The sequence below is a fragment of the Tachysurus fulvidraco genome, chromosome 18, assembly GCF_022655615.1.
Source record: "Tachysurus fulvidraco isolate hzauxx_2018 chromosome 18, HZAU_PFXX_2.0, whole genome shotgun sequence".
Lineage (NCBI taxonomy): Eukaryota > Metazoa > Chordata > Actinopteri > Siluriformes > Bagridae > Tachysurus > Tachysurus fulvidraco.
The window spans coordinates 2,081,175-2,099,639 of NC_062535.1; the positions used below are offsets into that span (position 1 = coordinate 2,081,175).

The 18,465-nt window shown below is 38.9% G+C and overlaps 1 pseudogene; it reads left to right on the forward strand.

Moving 5' to 3' along the window:
* Positions 1-11,162, forward strand: part of LOC113640565 — a 30,881-nt pseudogene extending 19,719 nt beyond the window's left edge.
* The last annotated feature ends 7,303 nt before the right edge of the window (positions 11,163-18,465 follow it).

Below are 18,465 nucleotides of genomic sequence, written 5' to 3' on the forward strand. Positions count from 1 at the left end.
GGATAACGTCCTCATGGTCAGGATGGCAGAAGAGGTGAGGAGAGACCTGGAAATGATCGAAATTATTGCACTGACTCTTCAGAGAATGTGATGGATAAAATTATAGAAATTACAGTAAAGAAAATTAAAAACATCCAGGATATAATTTTTTTTTGTTGTTATGAACCACAATTATTCATGTTTTTGATAGTTTTGTGAAAGAGTTAAACACAACAGGGCAAAACAATACAGGGAAGAAAAAATCTTTGAGCATTTTGTTTTTTGTAAGTTCTGATTATACAAACGGAGGACTACGGGGGGGCTTAGCGGTTAGCACGTTCGCCTCACACCTCCAGGGTTGGGTGGTTTTCGTTCCCACCTCCACCTTGTGTGTATGGAGTTTGCATGTTCTCCCCGTGCCTCGGGGGGTTCCTCCGGGTACTCCGGTTTCCTCCCCCGGTCCAGAGACATGCATGGTAGGTTGATTGGCATCTCTGGAAAATTGTCCCGTTAGTGTGTGAGTGTGTGAGTGAGAGTGGTGTGTGCCCTGTGATGGGTTGGCACTCCGTCCAGGGTGTATCCTGCCTCGATGCCCGATGACGCCTGAGATAGGCACAGGCGAGACGTTCGGATAAGCGGGTATTTAGGTTAGAAGATAATGAATGAATGAATGAAATAAATGAATATACAACCATCTCTTCTTCAAATCTTCTTCAATCTTCAATGAAGGAGGAGACGATAACAACGTGTTTAGATAAAAGAAATTCTTTACATTAGAATAAAAGTCTTTTAAAGAGACAAATGACGTGTGTCATTATGGTCATCTTCCTCCAGCATCACCTGATGAAGAGCAGATTGTTCGAGGATGTTCAACACAGTCACTCATCTTTTCCTCCTCCTGTTTTTCTATCGATACCGATTGTTTAATACGGAGGTTTTTTTATTTATTTAATATAGTATTTATTTTATTTTATAGGCGAGGCTCGCCGAGAGGTGATTGACGTGTCCCAGTTGATCATTCCTGCTGAACTGGGAGAGCTGCTGCAGGCTACAGCAGGTTGCCATTTAATTCAATTTTAATCCTAGATATAAAAATATGATAACTCAGTCTAATAGAATTTGTGGAGTGAAATCTCGGACACGTGTATGAAAGAAAAACCCTGACCAACTACTTGAGGAACTTTGAGGAACATAAACTCTTGAATCCAAATTTCTGAATATAATCATTGGCCTGTCAATAATGCAAACCTAAGTGTTAGAAAGAGTTGTGTGTGACGTTATAATCAGGTCGTAGATGTTAAGGAAGGAAAACACTAACACTGTATGCTAACTGCTATGCTAACTGATTAGCATTTAAGGAAAGTAATCATGACTAAGTATTTAATAAAGAACTCATGAAGGATTCTCGATGCTCTGATTTATCTGTTTGCTTGTGGTGTGGTGTGTGTGTGTGTGTGTGTGTTGTGTGTGTGTGTGTGTGTGTGTGTAGATGGTAAAGAGATACATTCCGAGTGTTTGGCTCTGGTTTGAAGCTCCTCAGAGTTCAGGTTTATCCTCAACTCACACTTCCTCTGGATATCAACAAACTATTTTAATGACTAAATTACATTCGTTCCAACAGGTGAGGAACACGCTCGCACACACACACGCACACGACACACACACACACACACACAACACACACACACACACACCACACACACACATGTACACACTCCTATAGCAATACATAGTATACACAAAAATCAACACAATTGAATATGACTAAATTTGTGTGTGTGTGTGTGTGTGTGTGTGTGTGTTGTGTGTGTGTGTGTGGTGTGGGTGTGGTGTGTGTGTGTAGGAGCTGCAGTTTGGAATGATTACCACACCGCTGCAAGCTTCTCTGACTCGTCTGGAACACGAATTAAAACAAGATGCACTCGACATCTTTTTACTGGTAAAACAAAAATCACCACAATCATCATCATCATCTTCTTCATCATCATCATCATCTTCATCATCTTACACATTTATCTAACTGCAGTTTATACACGTAGCTCCATTCTGAATTTAATTTGTATAGATTTTGCGTTTCATGGGCGACCCGAACTTGAACGGTGCTCAAGAGAATCTGTTCAATTACATCATCCAGCGCGGTTTGGCTACTCCACCAAATCAGAGATGAGATTTTGGCTCAGGTGGCCAATCAGGTGTGGAGGAGGAAACGAATACCTGCGTAACGCCGAGCGAGGTTGGCTGCTGATGGCGGCTTGTCTGATGCCTTCGCCCCCGAGTGAGAAACTAGCCCAAGCATCTTCTGAAGTAAGTCTCGATACACAGTACGTCCCGAAATCCGAACATTTGTTTATCACCCTGGAAACGTTTTCACACCTTGGAGATAAAATTGTGTAGAATAAAAATAAATCTTTAAATTCTGGTTTGAATTTTTTGTTTTATATTTTTAAACTCCAGGTTCGTATCTGATTACGCGCTGAATGGATTTAAATCCGGTTTATGTCAGCACAGCTGCTCCAAGCCATGCAGGAAGTGCCAGCCGGGACTCGAGGCGGCTCGGACGTACCTCTTTCTCTCCTGGAGTGGAATGCCAACCGAAAAAAAAAATGCCCACATGGCCCTACTGATGGTTACGACCCACAAGGTCAAATCCCTGCTAAAGGATTTTGTTTTGTTTATTATATTATTTATTAGACTGTTTGGTCTGAACCCTTGACACTCATCTACTATATATGATAGAGTGTGTGTGTGTTGTGTGTGTGTGTGTGTGTGTGTGGTGTGTGTGTGTGTGTGTGTGTGTGTGTGTTGTAGGATAGTCTTTTGCTGTGTCCAGTCCACTCCTGGATGAGTGCGTGAGGATCTGGGACGTGACATCTTTACTGCCACAGGTAAGAACAGGTCTAAATGTGTGTGTTTTATTTGTCTGCTGGAACGTTTTGTTATTCAGTCTCTGTGACTTTTTGTCCGCAGGGGCGTGTCCTCAGAGAGCTGCTGTGTGGTTGGTCGATCCTAATGAAAGAGGTTGGGGCAGTGGGTGGAGCTCGAAAGGACATGACTACGTGATGGACCCCTGGTGTGTGATCTCGAGCTGTTGCCAAGGTTTCCCCAAACAGAAAAGCTAACTTCATCATCTCCCATCATCTCCACACACGAAAGAAAAAAACATCCAAAAACCATCATAAGAAAACAAAAAAGAATGAGACAGTCTATGCTAAATATATAATATTAAGCGCAGCTTAGAAGAACAGACAAAACTGGTTTCACAGGATTCAATTCCCTAGAAAACAGCTTACTTGCTAGAACTGCACAAACAATAGTACAACTAGAAGCCTCTCCTAACTCACATTCCTTCTCAGCTTCATCACCATTCATTTACATTTACGGCATTTGGTCGACGCCCTTATCCAAAGTGAGTGCAGCAGTCTATCATGCTGTTGGGAGGAAATATAGCTCACAGACATTTTGCCATGCTTCTTCCTCCAGTTACCGTGTGTGTGTGTGTGTGTGTGTGTGTGTGTGTGTGTGTGTGTGTGTGTGTATGCGTGCATGTATATTTGCTATGTAATATATTGCTTTCTTTACGGGCATAAAAAAAAGTGTTATTTTGTACCAAAAAAAGGTGTCTTTTAGACTTGAGTGTTATGGATTCCACACAGTTTCACCCAGTTGACTTGTCTCTGGCCTTGAGAAAATGCACAGTACTGTCCCATATATCAAGCAAGCATTTATATACAGTATATAAAAAAAAATTGGTCTGAATCTAAAACTTTTCTAATTAAATTAATAATTTTCTTTAAAAAAGCCACTCTGACAGTAAATCAGAGGTTTATATGAAGTGTTAGTAATAGTGCTCATTCACATGGATTTATGTAGTAGATGCACAATAAAATAAATTTAAAAAAGCATAGATATAAAGTTTTCTGTCAGCATATTCATGCCCAGTGTGTCCAAATAGACATTAGCATGCATAGTGAATCATGTTAATGGCATACAAAAAGACCTGTACCAGAAGAGGAAAGACATATCAGGGAGGAAGGAATAAAAGCAGACCCAAACGCAGGGATAACAAATAAAAATAAATGTATTAAGAAACAGACAGGGAAATTATATACACGATCATTAGAAACAAGAACCGAAACACAAAAGACAAGGACTCCCAACACAGGAGAAATAAATAGACATAATAGACCTAATGTTCCGGCATGTCCAAGCAATAGTTCTGACAGTACTCCCATCGAGGCAAGGCTCCCGATGCTCCAATCTCACATCATGCCAGAATGTCCAGGGGAACCATAATCCTGGGAAGATCTAGGATTGGTAAGGGAGGCTCATGGCGAGGAAGGTGGGGGAGTGAGGCACATGGCTGGGCAGGTCGGGGGGCGAGGCACACGGCTGGGCAGGTGGGGCAATTTGGTGTCCCCAATGGAAAACCAGGAAATGGAGCGGTGTCCCCCACAGGAACAAGGCGAGGTCATAGGCACCAAATAAAAAAGGGGGAAAAAAGAAAAGAAAAGGAAAAAAAAAGTTCCCCTCCCAAAGCCGTCAGGTAAGCTTGGAGTTATCCCGCTGGGTCTTTAAGTCCTAACATCAGGGAGGTGGGGATAAAAGCAGACCCAAACGCAAGGATAACAAATAAAAAAAGTTAAAAGCAAAAGTCCTGACAAGACATTAGAGACATTAGAGACATTAGAGGGGCAACAGCAAAGTGCAACAGTAAAAACTTCACAAGAGATGGTGTTAGGCACCACCAGTCATGTGGCCAGTCAGAGTTTCACTGATCATTTCAACGTGTGGAGAAGAAGAATACAACAATAAAGTGTAGCATTATATTCATTGATGAAAGAATGATTGACTCTTTATAAAACTCTTTCTGCTGATTCCTAGGAGAAAAGATGAACTACTGACTTATGTGAAAGATTTCAATCCCAGCAATAAGGTCCTCAGGATTTTGCTGTATGGACCAATTGGTTCTGGGAAATCATCCTTCATCAACTCGGTCCAGAGGCTCCTCTTAGGCCGTAATGTCATACGTGCTCTGGAAAGCTCTGCACTTACAGGAACAAGCTTCACAAAAAAAGTAAGTAGTAACCAATTGCAAGGTACAGAAATGTTTCAAAACATTGTTACGTCTTCTTTTCAAAATGGGGATAAATTATTTAAACTATGCAATATAAATGAACTTCCCCAGAACCTCCCTCAATATTCCTTCTTGTCCAGAAACATTTCTAATTTATTCAATTCACATTTATTTATATAACACATTTAACATCTTCACAAAACAGCATCATGACTTTATCAGAGTCATAATCAGCATTGTAGTGAATCTGTCTGCAAGAACACAGACACCAGAAACCAGTAGTTAGTGGATAAAATGTGCAGGTTTATTCACAGCATGCAGTGAGAAATGTCTTTGAGTATTGGAAAGGGCAGTGAAAACTTATATTTTTATCTTTTAGCCCCCCTTCCTAGCTCCTAGCTAACTACTAGCAGATGTTGGGCCCACATGGTGTGATATTATAACAAGCCGCATCTTTTGTGTTAGGTCTTTGGGCTTTATTGGACCTGTAACAAGAAGTAATGCAGCAACAAGAAGTCACTCTAGCATTAGTATTAGTATCAATAAGGTAAAGGTCCAGCCTTTCAGGTGGTACCTTAGATCCCCTACGGCCTATTTGATCATGTGGGCCGCTAAGTCCATGGAAGCATAGAGTGTCTCGAGGGGGCTCAGTTTTTGGCTCAGGTATAGGACTGGGTGCTTCTCCTCTTAGGAGACTTGGGTGAGGACAGTGTGAGCGAGTGGCAAGTCCTGTGTCCAATGTGTTCGTTTGTACCATGAAGTGGAGATTGAAGACAGGGTTCCAAATCACTGGTTCACAGGTGAGGGCCTCCTTCTGTTGCTGGAACACCCGCTCCCTCATGGGCACCACCAATGGGAGAACTCTGTACTGTCACTAGTGACTGATACTGCTGAAGGCTGTCTTCTCTGTGGTATCTGGAGCCATTACCACCTGCCAGTATCCCTTTGTGATGTCTAGGGTGGATATGAAGGTCAACTACTCAGGGAAGATGATAGTTGTCACATCTGTTTAAACCTCTTGAAGTCACTGCACAGATGTAGGCTAACATTTAGCTTTGGCACAACCACAATAGGGATAGACGAGGGGGCTGGAGGACTCCTCAATGATTCCATTCTGCATCATTCAGCTCAATTCTACCTTAATAGCTTGATGGTGGGCTTTGTGTACCCTTTAAGGCCGTTGTTTTACCACCACTAGGACAGGGGTCTATATCTCATAGTGAACCACATGGGCGAGCATACAATCTGGGTGGAAATAGCAAAAGCAGACATCACAGGAGCAGCTTCCCTCCACTTTTTCAGCAGGATAACATAGTATAGCTGTGTATCTGTGTGGTTACCCGGCTGTTGCAGGTGGTAGTTAACACTGGCTGACTCTCTTGAGGATGGTACATGAGCCCTGCAACTTGGCCAGAAATTTTCAGCTGGCTTTGGGAACAAGGACTTTGTCAATGTGTTCTTGCATTGACTGCACATAGTTGATGAGGGGAGGGGTGCTCCTCGCGTGATTCTTGGGCCATGTTTAATGGTCCCCGAGGTTACCATCTAAAGAGAAGCTCTAATAAAGTAAAACGAGTAGTTACTTGGTTGATGTCAGTGCATCCCCTCCTCATCTACCACCGCCAAAGCATCCGCCTCTGGACGGTCATTAACGTAAAGTGCACGCCTTTCAGGTGGTACCTTAGATCCCCTGTAATGGCTGTTATGTTATTTTCTTTTCAATGACGTTCCTTGTTACATGTTCAAAAACATCAACCAATATTGCATATCCATAATTATTATAATGAATATAATTAAAGAATACTTACACTATAACGTAAATTAGAAGTGTAACACAAAAAAAACTTTTTACTTTTTTTTTTTACTCGAATACAAATACAAATACAAATACTTTTACCACCTCAACAAATACAAATACAGATACAAATACCAGCTGCTTTGCACACCCCACCTATAAGGCTGCTGTTTTACCACCACTAGGACAGGGGTCTATATCTTATAGTTGACCACATGGGCGAAGCCCAGGTTCAAGAAGATGATGTCTGCATTCAGGTCCACCAACTTAGATTCTGCAGTTGTAACATCAACCCTTCTCTGAACCAAGGTGTGCTCCATGCAATCTGGTGGGAAATAGCAAAAGCAGACATCACAGGAGCAGGCTACACTTTTTAAGCAGGTTAACATGGTATAGATCAGTGTCTGCGTGGTTACCCGGCTGTTGCAAGTGGTATTTAACATTGGCTGACTCTCTTGACTATACTGTATGAGCCCTATAAAGACAATATATAACCAGGTCTTTATGTAATTTAGTTGAACATTCACAAGATGAAGAAGGGAAGAGGTGAGTGTTATCCTCTGGAGATTGTTGACATCATGGGGATCGAATCATCAGGAGGGATAAAACCTGAAGACATCAAGAAGGCGTTCAAGGGACACATTTTAGATAAGTACACAGTAAGTACAAATACGTCCTGGATATTTTATAATGCAATAAAGTACTTTTCTTAAATATAGTATGTTATTTCTAGCACTTGATGAAACATCATTAACTCCGCATCAAGCACAATACATTCATTGTGTATAACCATAAGAGATGTCTGTTTTATTCAAAATCTAAGCAAGTAATTACATATTACTACATTGAGGATTAGGATTTCATGGAGAAAGACTGGAAAAAGGCTATGATAGTTGTTATTGATCTACATTCATTAAGCTAATTAAAGCAAAATCTTGCGTGTGGTTAAACAGGTTTAAATTAGTCTTTATAATTGATTGCTAACTTTTTTGTTGTAGTTTAATCCTGTGGCAGCCATAACTAATGACAATCCAAAATACAAAAAGGAGCCAACTTTGAGTGATAAAGTTCACTGTCTGGTCTGTATTCTGCCTGCGGACACCGTTTCAATAATGGAAGAAGACATCTTTACAAAAATGAAGGATGTCAGAAACTGTGCTAGTGATCTGGGTAAAATAAATGGTTTTATATTTGTTTGGGATTTTCCAGCTTAATCTTTGCCCTGAACTTGTTTTTGTTTATTTAAACCTGTCTGTGTTATTATTTTGTCTGTGCTGGAAACTGGAGACAGTGCAGACCAGTAAAGCCAGATGCAAACTGATTTAAAGCAGTAATTTAGCAGTGCTTTCTTCCCCCAGATACAATTCAACAAAATAGTAATTAGACATCATAAATCAGTTCAACACATTTCACATATTCTTATAAAAAACATTGAAATAAGACAAAATATTTATCTTCATTTTCGAAGTGATTTCATTTACAATAGTGATTTTCCAATGTTCATAATATTTCAATCAACGAAAGAGAAAGTAACCTTTTAACTGTTTTCAGAACATTCATTAAAACAAAGCAGCTCCTATTTCCACTTACACTTGGCAAATGTAAACAGTAATTTTTCATGTTACTCAGATAATCTAAAAATTTTCGACGTTCATCTCAATCTTCATCTCTGACAAAGAGCTGAAATTGGAGACTCCTTTCATAAATGTTAAATATCTTGAATTATCTGGAGACTCACACAACAGTGGGTTTAGAACCCAGGGCTCAGTATATGAGAGCTTAATACTCAAGAGACCCAAGTGCAGAACAGATAGGGGGCGTGAACTTGTTAAAGTCTTAGAACAGTCAGGGGAGAAACATCACCATATCAAACAGTGCACACATCTAGTAATCCATTTAGTCAAGTCAAGTCAAGTCAAGTCAAGTCACATTTATTGTCTCATCACCACGGCACATGTACCTTGGTGAGTGAAATTCTTGGAGCGAGCTCCAGAAATTGCAGAACCATTTACATACAATAGAAACATAAAGAACAATTTACAAACAGGTTAAAAAAATGTGCAAAATGCTCAGTACCATTGAAATGTGAAAATGTGGAAAGGATGCAATGTGCTCATGCATAGTCAGTACACACAGTGTACAACCAGACATATATATACACATACATATATGTATGCATAAGTATAAATATAAATAATATATATAAGTATTATATACATGTAATATATATGTAATATGTAAGGTGCAACGGACTGTACAGATACAGAAATGTCCTGTGGTACCATTTACAAAATGATGTGACAAATCCAATGATAATATTTTGTTGTCTTTATGCATTTGTTGTTACACTTACTATTGTGAAGCCTCTATAAACAAAGTTCTTGTTGTAAATGATATGGAAGATAAAATCAGTTGTTTTCTAAACAATGTTCAGCTTTCTCATCAATTGTTTAGAGTTTAGCTTTTGCAGAAAATACAAGAAACCAAGCTTGACAGTTATTTATTAAATAATTAAATTTTGATTTTGTAGAAATCCCTCAGGTTATTGTCATGACAAAGGTGGATCAAGCATGTGAGCTGGTGAACCAGGATTTAAAGAAAATCTACTACAGCAAGAAGATCAAAGAGAAGGTAATGTGTGTGTGTGTGTGTGTGTGTGTGTGTGTGTGTGTGTGTGTGTGTGTGTGTGTGTGTGTGTGTGTGTTTTACCACAACAGTGCTCCTTTTCCAAGACCGTTTGAGTGCAGGTTCGGAGCCTAATTTAGAACCAGTTCTTTATTTTTCGACACACAAAGCACCGGCTCTGAACAAGGAAAAGTGGTTCTTAAGTAGCACAAAAACGTTGCTTGTCTAGACTTAAGAACTGCTTGTGTGAGGAGCTAGGGGTGGGGCCGGGGTTATTGTTAGCACCTTTGATAATGTACCTTTAGTGTACCAATGTTTAATACACTTCTACTTTACCACAATATTATCAATTATCAGCACACATGATAGCAGGTAGCTACTTGCTCAGGCAAATTTTTTGTCTGTATTAATTATAAAATAATGTCATGTACTTTCCGTTATTCTTGATTACAACCTCCGTTTATACAAATTGCATGAAGCTGCACATTCATGTTGGAATCACCATGTTTGAATGACAATGTGGGTTCACAAAGCCATGAGCATTAACAGTACCGCAACATCCGCCATTGTTGATGTTGTGTTTGTGTTTGCCGCTGCTGCGCTAAGGTTGCTGGGAAAGATGACACGTATACAGTGACGTCTGACTTAGCTCTACGATGGCTCTCTAGCCCATGGAAATGCAAACCGATTCTTAGAAGGATCGCCAGTTGAACCAACTTTGAACCAGCAATAGCTCTGAACCAGCTTTTTGGTGGAAAAGGGTCACAATAGCCCCACATGCATATAGCAGTATTTGATACTTGACCATTTGTCGGGTCTCCACAAAGTTCAGGTTAGTGTTAAGTGACCACATCTTAATGATCTCATTACCAACACACACTCAAGTCGAGTCTCCAGAAGTCTTCTGTATTCCACCATATAACACATGCTGATCCGTATTTCCTCAGGTAGACGAGTGCAGTAATAATGTGGGCATCCCACTAAATGCCATCTACCCTGCAAAGAACTACGCTGAATCCATCAACCAAGATCCAGACACTGACGTGCTCGTCCTCACGGCACTGAGAGATATTCTACATTTTGCAGAGGACTATGTGGAACGAGAGATGGAGAAAGAAAAGCCATGAGAGATACAGAATGTGTTTGCTGTATTTTTTTTAAAGAGTTTTAAGCTACGAATGAATGTTTTACCACTAATTAATCTATACCTAAAGAGGGTGATGCAGCAGCACTTTAGCCTTTTTGTTTATCCAGCTCTCTCACCTACTGGAAACACAGCTCCAACAAATCAGCTTCCAAAAGCTTCACCTTTCAAAGTCATTGTTTAACTGCTAGTATATGAGGGGAATATGATACAAGTGAAAAATATCAGCTAATGAACTCAATCAGCTGTTAAAAGCCTTAAAAGACCAATTTAACAGTGGACTGGAAGGTGTGTGGCACACTAATTCTTTTGAAGACAGAATACATCCAGCTCTGATTCATTATTACAAGCTGTTACACAAAGAGCTACAAGCATTACAAAAAAAAGCCTGGTGTGTGCATGAGGAAATGTATAGCAAAACACTGAGACATGATCACCATGCTACTTTGTGGTAAAGGAACCTTCACTACAACTGAAGCTTTGGCAACATAAAAACAAGGTTTTACCATTTGAACTCGGTTTACACAGTATGTTTTTTGGTTTATGATGGTCTTAAATAATTTTGTATCTCAAAACAATTGTTAAACCATAAATAGTTATCAAATAATTAATTTGAGTCATTTGTCATATTTCAATACTTGTATTGGCTTCTTAAGAAAATGTTTCACTTAGTTTCACTTTTAGTTTACATAGAAGTGTATCTTTAAAGGACTCTATTAGATCTGGTTGGGTAATGAATTTAAATTTTCTTTGACCGTGCTGTGAATTACACTGTTATCACTTAATTTAAATTAATAACACATTTAATGAAAATGGAAGAGCATCGGCTTACTTATTATCTATTTTATAATTATTATTATTTTACAGTATTTTTATTCCATTCAGTCCTGTCATGATAATTGGTTCGACACAATAACAATCATTTTTGCTGACCTTGAGATTGCACATTGTGTTTACATGCGAATTTGTAAGAATGGATTTCACCAACATTTTACTTAAAACAATCTGTAGATTAAAAACAATGCAGTAAAGATGCTTTATAAAGGAAAAGAAATCTAGAAAGAATTGTTCTACCGTCTCAAATAATCCAGTCCTAGTCAATAATGTCAGGGAGGCTAAACTGTGTGATCTGAAGATGAGCATTGAATAAACACCAGTAAACTGATTTTGGCTCGCAAAGCAAGGTAAATATTTATGAGTAATTATAACACATTATAGTGACTCTAAATATTTTAACCTAAATTGAAATTAACGGTAATGGAATTAATGTTACACTTATTTGGTCTGTTCGTCCGGCGAACAGGCCGTGTAACCTTTATTAATTCTATGAAGGAGGTATCTTCCTGGCCAAGGAAGGTTCACTCCCCTTTTACTTTATACCATAATTTAAATTAAATTAACTCAATAGAGCATGTAGTTCAGACCAGATGTTGCAGGTACCTTAAGTCTGTGAGCGATACTCAGAGACAATAACTTGTGGCACAAAAATATGACATTTAATGAATGAGACAAACACAACATAAAACTAACTACACAAACAAACAAAAGAAATGGGGAAAACGAAGATGAAAATAAAATAACACAAAAGAAATTAAAAGTGGGGAAAGGGAGGAAGAGACTGGAAAGAAGAAATTAGAGAAAGGAAGGAAAGGAATGGCAAGCTTAAACTTCAAAATTAATCACACCCTAACTGGGAAATCGTCACCGGAAACTTAAATTCACCTCGACACAATACAAGTTTCATACTTAAAATATGCATCTAAATTGGTAAAGAAATCGGTTACTTGCATTGCCTTACTGCACAAGAGTCCGGATGCAACAGAGAAATCTTTGAAGAGCAAGTTAGGGTGGGGTCAGACGTTCTTCCAAGTGTCGTTCTTGGAAGTGAAGCTTACTGGAACTTCTTTGAAGGAAGATGGAGTCGTCTCCAAGCTGTTCCCAAAGTCTGACCATGGATTAGTGGTGTTTGTGCCAATTTAAAGGTGTCTGTGGGCGTGGTTTAGCTATAAAACTTTTAGATGACTTTAAAGTTTTATCCAGGGTGTATTAAGACGGTATGGCACCTTTCGTGCGCAAATAAAATACACCATTGTTTGAAAAACGAGTAACCGATAATTTTGTGGTCGATACTAAACATGAAGGGTAATGACGATATAAAGGCAGCGGTACATTACATACACAGATCAGTAATCGAAGGGTAACTGATGTTAATACGATATTGTGTTCTTATAAAGGCAAAGAAACAAAAATGAAACACAAAACAAAATGCACTTTCATTAGGGAAGTAAAAAGAAAACGATAGCTTCGTATACATTCTGACATCAGACCTTAAAGAAGCATACAGCATTAAAACAGGTATACATTAACATGCCATGATCAGTAATTAGAGTATAACTGATGTTAAATACAATGTTGTTTTCTGACACATGAATAAAATACACCCTTGTCAGGAAAGTAAGGAGCAAATAATTTTAAGTCAGGCAAGCCTTAACAGAAGAAACACATTACAAAAGGGTTATAAGAATGAGAACCTTAGAGTATCTTATCTTCGGGTTTTATTAGTAAAAGGAATGTCTCATTGTGTTGTGTGTGTGTGTGTGTGTGTGTGTGTGTGTGTGTGTGTGTGTGTGTGTGTGTGTGTGTGTGTTCTGGTTTAGGGCCCCTATGAGTTCAATCAGAGAAGCGGCATGGGGTTATCTGGTCTTTGTGTAGGCTCCAGTCATTCTGGAGCCAGTTGTGTGTGTAAAACTGGGTTGCTCATCGGTTGATTGAAGATTAGATGCCGAAGTTTAGGGTGCCTGGGACATGAAATCTAAATGACCTGTACCAGACGCTACACTGAAGTGTTGTACTAACAAGATAATTTATCTCAGCCAAACAAATTCTCTACACAATCAGACATACACAACATAAACATGATATTATAACTCACATCTGCAAAAAATGACTGAATGAGTAAAGTTCTTACAGAGAACCTAGTGTAATCTGTGTGTAATAGCCTGATTATACAGCAAATCAGGATCTTTTGTGTTTGTCTTTGATTCATGAGTGTGTTTTATTTCATTATATTAATGCATTGTCATTTAATTTATTATATTATTTTATAAATAATTACATAATTTTTTTTCTATAAAGTTAAGATATGCATTTTGCATTGGGTTAAAACTAATTTCTAAATACAAGAGATATTCATGGTTCATTTATAAGATGAAAACACAGGTATATTTCATTTGTTATTATCCTATGATGCTCTGAGTGTACTATGTAAGACCGGAAGAATAGGAAAAGAGATCAAGGACAATCGAAAAAGCGCGAAGGACTGAATATGTGTGCCGATGACCGCAGAAGGCACAAAGAAAATAGTTTTAAAAAAAGTGCCTTGAGACATGTTTCAGAAAGAATGGATAATTGCTGCTTGCTTAAGTGGACCGCAGAGGAGTTCGTGGATGACCTGCGCTGGGATGGAGTGAGTTGAATTGTGTTTCCAAGGACAGAGTTGAGAGAGCTAAGCTAAGCTAAGATAAAATTAGTTTTTCAGTGTCTGTGGTAATTACCTCGGAAGAGCCGAGGACAGACCTGAGAGAGCTAAGCTAAGCTAAAGTTAGCACTGCCATGTCTGTAGTAATTACCTCAGGAGAGCTGAGGATGGAGCTGTGAGAACTAAGCTAAGCTAAAGTTAACATTGCCGTGACTATGGTAATTACCTCAGGAGAGCCAAGGACAGAGCTGAGAGAGCTAAGCTAAGCTAAGCTAAAGTTAGCACTGCTGAGTCTGTGGTAGTTACCTCAGGAGAGGTGAGGACTGAGTTGAAAGAGCTAAGCAAAGCTAAAGTTAGCACTGCCATGTCTGTGGTAATTACCTCAGGAGAGCTGAGGACGGAGCTGTGAGAGCTAAGCTAAGCTAAAGTTAACATTGCCGTGTCTATGGTAATTACCTCGGGAGAGCCAAGGACAGAGCTGTGAGAGCTAAGCTAAGCTAAAGTTAGCACTGCGGAGTCTGTGGTAGTTACCTCAGGAGAGGTGAGGACTGAGTTGAAAGAGCTAAGCAAAGCTAAAGTTAGCACTGCCGTGTCTGTGGTAATTACCTCAGGGAATCGGAGGATGGAGATGAGAGAGCTAAGCTAAGATAAAATTAGCACTGCCATGTCTGTGGTAATTACCTCAGTAGATTTGAGGATGGAGCTGAGAGAGCTAAGCTAAGCTAAGATAAAGTTAGCACTGACAAGTATGTGTTAATTACCTCAGGAGAGCTGAGGACAGAGCTGAGAGAGCTGGGCTAAGCTAAAGTTCGCACTGCCATGTCTGTGATAAATACCTCAGAGGAGCCGAGGACAGAGCCAAGAGAGTTAAGCTAAGCTAAGCTAAAGTTTGCACTGCCATTTCTGTGGTAATTACCTCAAAAGAGGTGAGGACGGAGCTGAGAGAGCTAAGCTAAATTTAGCACTTCCGTGTCTGTGTTAATTACCTCAAGAGAGCCGAGGACAGATCTGAGAGAGCTAAGGTTAGCCAAGATAAAATTAGCACTGCCATGTCTGTGGTAATTACCTCTGGAGAGCTGAGGACGGAGCTGGGAGAGCTAAGCTAAGCTAAAGTTAACACTGCCATGTCTGTGTTAATTACCTCAGGTGAGCTGAGGACAGAGCTGAGAGAGCTAAGCTAAAGTTTGCACTGCCATTTCTGTGGTAATTACCTCAAAAGAGGTGAGGACGGAGCTGAGAGAGCTAAGCTAACGTTAGCACTGCTGTGTCTGTGGTAATTACCTCTGGAGAGCCGAGGATGGAGCAGAGAGAGCTAAGCTAAGCTAAGCTAAAGTTTGCACTGCCATTTCTGTGGTAATTACCTCAAAAGAGGTGAGGACGGAGCTGAGAGAGCTAAGCTAAAGTTAGCACTGCTGTGTCTGTGGTAATTACCTCAGGAGAGCAGAGGATGGAGCTAAGCTAAGCTAAGCTAAAGTTAGCACTGCTGTGTCTATGGTAATTACCTCAGGAGGGCCGAGGATAGAGCTGAGAGAGCTAAGCTAAGCTAATATAAAATTAGCACTGCCATGTCTGTGTTAATTACCTCAGGAGACATGAGGGTGGAGCTGGGAGAGCTAAGCTAAACTAAAGTTAGCACTGCCGTGTCTGTGGTAATTACTTCAGGTGAGCTGAGGACGGAGCTGAGAGAGCTAAGCTAAGCTAAGCTCTATATAGCTGAGGATAGAGCTGAGAGAGCTAAGCTAAGCTAAACTAATGTTAGCACTGCCAAGTCTGTGTTAATTACCTCAGGAGAGCATATGTAGAGTCTGTGTATAGTTGCTGGGTTTTTTTTTGGGCAAAATTGCATGCTTCAATCAGAGCCTTAAGTTGTTCTTGTTGGGCTGACAAACCTGGAGGCAATGACCCTGGAGGCAATGAACCTGTGTTTGATGTCATAGCCCACCCAGCTGTTTTTTCTCACAGCTCACAGGTTGAAGATCGATCTGTGAAATAATAAGAATTATGCAGTGGTGATTCTTTGATATGCTGTTCTGTTTACAAAGTGATGGCCATCTCTTCACATTTGTGATTGTCTTCATCAGTGACTGCAGGTGTCATAACGATACACCCCAAACCAGTTTGTCTGAAACGTTCCTCATAATCCTATGTATCATAATATGTAATCATAATATTATGATAATCCATAATCATAATAATTGTTTCAACATTTCCAGTTAGCCTTTTTTGGTCACTGTCCCTCAAATTTATTTTGAGAATCATTGCTCCATCTAGTGGATGTAAAGTTAAATTTTCTGCTGTCGCTGAAGCATCTGGCAAATTTTTCATGGGTGTTTGTATACATCTGGTAGCTCCTTCGACCAATTTTCTGGTGTAGCTGGTTGGTATATTCTGCAAGGGACATATTTCTTGACCATTCTTTTACAATGCGATTTTGTCTCTCACCATATTCTTCATACACCTTCTCATTGTCCATCTCAATTTCAGTTAGTCTGTTTTTTACAATGACGGGAGCGAGCTGAGCATTTGAATTGTCCTTTGTGACATGATCGTATGTGATTGATTCTTGCTCACTGTCATCATGGCTCCCTGTTGAATAATGGTCACTTTTTTCATCAGGTAATGTTGTTGTTGATTCTCTACTTTTCCAGGCTATTTGAATGGATAAAGTGACCCTTGTTTAATCTTGTTGCTAGGAGTTATATGGCGGATATGCATTTCATAACAGTTGTTTGATCCCTGTTGTTTAGAAAGCAAATTCATCAACCTGTTGTTCTCATCCAGCAGTCTCTCTTTATCCTTTATTTCACTTTGTAGTTGTAAGTGAAAATAGTCTCTCAAGTGGCACATTTGAAGCAGGATTTACTAAATTCTGTGCAATGGTAACCAGCTTGTCGTGACTTCTTCTGTGTGCAGACCACCAATGTAGAGGGCATTGTTCAAGGCTTATGTTGGGCTCTGCTCTGTATCTAGCACTGATGTATTCCACTGATGTTTCATCATCTGACTCAATATCAGAGCCCATGAAGAGGAGACCAAATTTCTTCTTCTTTGGCTCTGATCCAGCATCTGAGTAGCATGCAGGTAGGGTTTCTCCTCTTTTAGCATCTTGTTTAATGTTTCCCAAACTTCACCTCTTTCTGTTTTAGGAATGAATTTCAAGTGCAGGTAACACAACAGAACAGGAAACGTATTTTCCACCCCAAGATGACATATCTTGACATATCTGAATAATAAACACACAAAAAGCCTCATACATTAATTATTTCTGTATTTTAGTTATTCTGATGTGTATCATACTGTCATAATATTACGACATATTTCTCTAAATATCCTCCTTTATTCTTGTATAAATGTTACAAACTTGGAACAATGACGATAGACACCACAGCTCTATCTAATGATCAGTAGCATGAGCCGCTGCTGGAGCGCAACTTGAGTACTATTTTTCATTATTGAGGTAAGTTTTTTATCTTTACCCACAGTTTCATTTGCTGTTTGGAATGGAAAATGAAAATGTTTTAAGAAATGCTGTACATTTAGTTTTAAGAGGATACAGCTGACTAGTTGCTAACTAGCAGTTAATTTTAAAATTAAATTCACCAACAATTAAATTAGATGTACATAATAGCTGTACTTCTTTGGGTAAAAATTGATTTTTTTAAAAATTGCTAAATTTGGCACTCAGTTCAATGTTAATATATATATATATATATATATATATATATATATATATATATATATATATATATATATATATATATATATTTTACACATTGAACACATTGCTAAATTTGGCACTCAGTTCAATGTTAATATAATATATATATATATATATATATATATATATATATATATATATATATATATATATATATATATATATATATATTTTACACATTGAACTGAGTGCCAAATTTAGCAATTTTTAAAAAAATCAATTTTATTCACTAGCACATTAGACACTGTTGCCCCCAGAAGATTAAAGAAAGTTAGAGACAAAACACCTGCACCATGGTATAATAGTCATATTCACACCCTCAAGAGAGAAACCCATTACCTAGAGCGAAAGTGGAGAAAAACAAATTTAGAGGTTTTTTGAATTGCATATAAAGACAACTTGTCCAGCTATAGACTGGCTCTAAAAGCTGCTAGGGCTGAGCACCTAAACAAACTCATACAAAATAACCAGAACAATCCCAGGTTTTTATTTAGCAGGTTTTTATTTATGACCAGGTTTTTATTTATTTTATTTAGTTTCAGTCAGGTTTCAGGCCCCATCATAGCACATAAACTGCACTTGTTACAGTTACAAATGACTTGTTCTTAGCTTCGGACCAAGACTGTATGTCATTATTAGTTCTACTTGACCT